Source organism: Lipotes vexillifer, unplaced genomic scaffold, assembly GCF_000442215.2.
Source record: "Lipotes vexillifer unplaced genomic scaffold, Lipotes_vexillifer_v1.1 scaffold42, whole genome shotgun sequence".
In the NCBI taxonomy this organism is placed as follows: Eukaryota; Metazoa; Chordata; class Mammalia; order Artiodactyla; family Lipotidae; genus Lipotes; species Lipotes vexillifer.
In genome coordinates, this window is record NW_006783436.1 from 553,165 (window position 1) to 558,379 (window position 5,215).

At 59.9% G+C, this 5,215-nt stretch overlaps 1 protein-coding gene across 1 annotated transcript in view; it reads right to left on the bottom strand.

Moving 5' to 3' along the window:
• PDGFRA (platelet derived growth factor receptor alpha) overlaps window positions 1-4,629 on the bottom strand; it is a 46,862-nt gene extending 42,233 nt beyond the window's left edge. Inside the window, exon 1 of the mRNA XM_007456076.1 lies at window positions 4,309-4,629. The gene's annotated coding sequence lies outside the window, so the exon portion shown is untranslated. The remainder of the gene's footprint in view (window positions 1-4,308) is intronic.
• Window positions 4,630-5,215: the final 586 nt, after the last annotated feature.

Here is a 5,215-nt window from a genome sequence, read left to right on the forward strand (position 1 = left end):
GGAGGTCGGGCGGTTCAGGGTTTTGTTTCGCCAACGCTCTCCCCACCTCGCAGTTTCCGCCCGCTCAGGGGAGGGAGACCACCTGGGCAGCGCTAGATGGGAGTCCCGACGCCGTGGCCGGGCCCGCGCTGCCCAATCTGTTCGCATGCCACTGTCACCCCTCGTAAACCCCCCGGCGGGGGCCGCGACGGCCGCGCAGCCTGGGAACTGCGGGCTGATTGGAAACGACTGCTCCCATTGCACAATAACGCAGGGTCGTAAAACAAACAGCAAGAGGCCGCCTGCGCGGCAGGAGAACTTTCGAGGGGTTTGACACCGACCCCCACCCAAGAGCGCCCAGGATTTTACATCCTCCGCTTTTCCCACATTTAATTACTATGACGCCCCTACCCTTATCCCCAAACCCGCAGACCTCCACCCCTCTCGCCCACCCAGCGCCATCCGGGCACACAAAGTGCCTGCGAGGCGTCAATCTGAGGCCTCCAGGAGGGGGTAAGGTGACCGAGGTTAGTCTTCCCCTGGGTCTCAGCGCTGCGCTCCGACCCGGCGGCTGCGGGGACCGCCGGAGGCTGGCGGAGAGCCGGACTGCGAGCCGGACGCCCGCTAGAGGGCGCGGTAGCCCCGAGAATCTTACCCGGCTAGCTCCTCGCTCCGGCCGGCCGCTCTGGCTCCGGGTCCCCGACAGCGCAGCGGGGACCGCTGCTCGCCCACCTTCGCCGGGGTGGTTCCGCGCTGGCACAGTCCGGCCTCCGGCCCAGCCACGCCCACACGAACACCGAGCGGGCCGCTCCCCCTCCCGCTGGTCCACGTCCCCGTCAGCTCAGTCACCCCGGCGCTTGGGGCAACGACCGCTCGCTCCCAGGTTTAGCGCCCGCGTCCGCCGCTGCGCCCCAGGCACGACGCTATGCGTTTGCATTGTTTTCGGCTGAGACCTGAGAGGGGGCCGGACGGGGTGGAGGGAGAAGGACCGGGTGGGTTTAGGGTTACAGTCGCACGCTAGCGCCTCCTATGGGCCGGAAAGCGCCACGGCCGCGGACAGCTGCTCGCAGAGAAGGCCGCCGTGGCTGCGCCTCCTGCGCTTTTAAGAACCCAGCCTTTCCCCAGTGTCCCCCTTGCCCGACGCTCGCTCAGCCGAGGCTGCCCTGAGCACACAAGCGCCGCCTGCGCCTCTCGCTCCCCTTTCGTGGGGAAGGGGAAGGCTGCTATAGGCGGGGAAGGAAGCACCCTGATTCCGAGGTCGTCCATCCCCTACAATCTACTTTTCCAACGGATCCCTGGCTCACTGTTCAGTTTAAAACAAAAGGAAATGCCACCAAGCCACTACAGCAAAAGACAAGCACCGGCAGAGCCCGGACTAGAGTGTTGTGGGGAAAAGCAATTTGCCCCGACTCTGCCTCCCGCGCTCGAGGCAAGACCACAAACCTTACCCCCCGTCTCGCGTACCCCGCTGGCTGATGCTGCGCGCGGACCCCGTAAGACCAGACGCAAGGGAGGCTGAGAGCCGTACCTTTCGGCGACCGAGCAAGCTTTTAGCTTTCCCCCATGAATTGCCACTTTTCCATCAACAACATGTAACCCTATCGCAGCTCCCCGGAGGCCAGAGGGAGTCCCACCCACCGGGGTCTGCAGGAAGGCGCCGGTCACCACGTCCCCAGGATGCGTCCCGGCACTGCGCGCCGCCCACGGCCGGTCCCCAGGAGGCACAAAACGGGCCCGCCTCGGCGCCAGACGCGTTTGCAGCTGAGAAGCCCGGCCCGATGCCCCTCCCCCTACACCACTCCCCAGTCCGTGCGCCGGGAGGAAAGCGGACCTGGGGCCGGGAGCCAAGGCTCCGTTTCGAGTCCCTCTCGGTCTAAAGGCTGGTGCAAGGGCCGAGGGGCAGCTGAGGGCTCCTTCCTGGTGCCTTCTCCCACCTCGTCTCTCCCACTCGCCACCACCCCTCGCTCTTGGGACTCCAATCCTGGAGTCCAGCTACACTTGGGTCAAACCAAAAGCAAGACTGTCCAAGAGCCCGAAGCAGGGACTCACTAGGGTGTCAGTGAGGCTGGTCGGGCCCTCGCCTGTCGGGGAGTGGAGGAAGGGCCCCCTTTACCGTAAGGACTGTGGAGAGGAGAAAAGCGAGAGAAAGAAAAGAGGGAAGGGGAGCAAAGCAGCAGTACCAGGGCCTGGGTCGGTCAGATGGAGGTGGAGATTGGGGATGGGAGGGAATGTTAAAACCAGAGCCAGAGCGGAAACAAGTGAGGTGCTCACGCCCCGTGGGCCCCTTCCTTCCCTCCAGCGGCCCTGGGGCTCGCCCGTCTCTGGGGTGTTAGTCCGGTGAGCTGTGCGGCTGGTTGTCGTGCCCCGTTCGCCCCGGATGTCTCTCCCTGCTCTAAAACCCTGCCTAGTTCTGTTCGAGAGCGACCGCGGCGAGGCGAGGCGCTCCAAAACGTTGAGCAATTCGGTTGCGGAGCCAAAAAGCCATTTCCCACACAGCGAAGCCAGGGGCTTTTCCAGGCGGCCGGGCCGGGCGCGGGGCAGTCCGGACCTGATAAGCGTCATTCACGCTCCCTCTCCAGCCCCAATCTGCCTCTCACCCTTGGAGATGCGCTGGGGGAGCAAAGGGCGGGGATGGGGGGCCGCTCTGGCGGCGGGAGAGACAGCGAACCGACAGCCCCTCGCTTCCTCCACGGCTGAGACGCTTGGCCAGGCTCCTGGCGGCTCCTTCACACCTGGCCAGGCGGCCGGGGTTCCTGGCCCCCTCAGACAGCGGTGCTCGGGTCAAGCCACACTCCCTCTCACTCTCAGCTGGCCGAGACCCTTTCTGACCTGAACCGCTGATCCCAGGTGTTTCCGAGCCAAGTGGACGCCGCCCGCTCCCCTGCCGCTGCCTGGAGAAGTTAATCTCATGTATAAAAGCCGATTTCCATGGGGATAGACTGTGGAAGAAGGAGGGGCGCGAGGAGAGAGCTCCGAGGCGGGCAGAGACTCTGGCCGGCGCAGGGAGTGGAATAGAAACAGGGACACTGGAGAGGGTGAAGCACGGGCGGCGAGTGCCACGCATCCCCGCGAGGAAAGAGGCATGCGAGGGGGGTGCAGGGTCCGGGTGGGCCGAGGGAGGTATTTCGCCTCCCATCTTCCTGTCTTACCTGGGAACCAAGTTTCTCCGTTACCAGTTGTCCCTAACTTCCCCCACAAGAAGTTCTCCACTTTTTTGGCGACCTTCCTTCTTTCCTTCCTGCGGCCGGGACTGGGCAGGAGCAGAGCCCCGGGCTTTGCATAAACGGTTCGACCGAGGAAGGGGGCGCGCAGAGATTGGTGGGGGTGGGGACCACCGCGCACAATGAGGGCCCCTTGGAGCGCAGTTCGAAATTCCTCAAATCCCAGTTGCTGGAATGCGAGGCGACGACGACTTCTTCACTCGGGGCCAAATGTGTTTGTCATTACTCCAGACCGCCTGCCTGCCTGCCCTGGCAGCCGTCGCCCCCGCGCTAGAGCGCGCAACCAGAGCGCACTGTGGGGCTGGCGCCCGCTCTCCCTCGCACTTCACTGATCCCACAAACCTCCGAGGAGCTCCCCAAACCTCGCCCAAATCCGCGCCCCCTCTGCTTGTCTCGAAGCCGCCAAGGCTGTGGTGAGTCTGGCCCCGGCTCGCACCGGGCGCAGCGTCGTCCAGTAATTACGCGCCCTGGGTCGGCGCCATGTGCGCCCGGCGGGCACCCAAGGTCCGGCCCTCTCCAGCCGAGCCTTTCACGCCTCCCCTCCCCTCAACCCCTTCCGCGCCCCGCTCCGCGCTCTTCTCTCCCCACCTCCCTCGGTCCACTGGTCGCGCTCCACACCACCCGCTACAGCGCTGTCGCGCCAAACTGCGGGCGAGGAATGAAAATACTCGTTAAAAACGTGTCGCCTTCCGGGACCCAATGCCAGCAAGAGAGCAAACACCTCTGCCCCAACTCCCAGCATTACTAGGTGCTAGTCCCAGTATACAGGAATACCACCCCCAATCCCAAAAGAAACCTCAAAAATGTAACCCTAAACAATTTCTTTGGGAGGCCATAGAGTTGTTAGAAAAACACTGCTTTTAAAAATAGGTCTGGAAAATGTGGTTTTTTTAAAAATGCCTAGACTTTCGAACTCTATAGTTATCTTTCCTCCAAGTGAAATTTATTCAAAATAAATTACTCTCTGGACACACAACTAGAATTCAACTCCAATTTTTTTTTTTTCTGATCGCCCAAACTTTAAGTGAAGTTACTTCACTTCTTGTAGCCCAAAGGGCCTGATTAGGGACTTCTCTTAGAAACAAAAATCCTTTTTTTCCTCCCTTACCTTCTCCTCCTATGTCAATTCGCAATGAAAATCCTACATATGGAGCAAAAAATGTGTCCACGGCCTTCAGTCCTCTCCTGTAGTCCCCTCCTCTGTTTCTCTCACTCTAGCTCCAACCGTAATGGGCTCAAAAACCGCGTTTTGTAATTGATTCAATGTTATAGTCCATCCTTCTAAAACTAATCATTTGCTCTAAGTAAATAGCTGTCAGGAAATGAAGGCCCCCCCCTCCCCTCGGCCTCTTCAAAATAAGAGTTTCCCTCGAACTCCGTGCGCTCTGAATCTTCCAGCCTCCAGATTGCGCCTTCACTTTTCGCTCTTACGCAATCAGGGGGTCCAGCCCCAACCTCCAGACTTCGACAACAACTGGGGGGCGGGGAGAAGCAGACCAGATGGGGTGGGGGGGGTGGAAGTGGGAGGTGTGGATGCTCTGCCGGGGAAGGGGTTCGCGAAGATACAAACTGCCCATCATTTCCAGAATGAGTTTGCCTCCTGATCTGGGGGACATTTTCCTACGCAGCTATGTTGCTTTGTATTTTCTTTGAAAGGAAGAAAAAGAACACGTTAAATTGCAGTTAATGCCCAGAGAGAATATAAATCTGGAATCGAAAAGTGGCCCTTCTGTAGGAATTCCTAGCCCGACTATAATTGGGGCCGTCAGGAGAGATCTCCGAGCGCTTGCGTCGTTTTGAACCTGGGGTCTTTTAGGGAAAGTGCCGTGCAGTTGCTAATCCTTTAATGGGATTAGGCAAACTGTTGAGTCTACTAGGAAGATGATGGGTGTTTTTTGGTTTGCTTTGGTTTTGTTTGAAAACGGGTTTGAAGGAGGGTACAAAGAGTCGAGGGTCTGCATAGGTTTGGGACGTTCTCCGACAGAACGACCTTTACTCCCTTGGAGCACTTATCT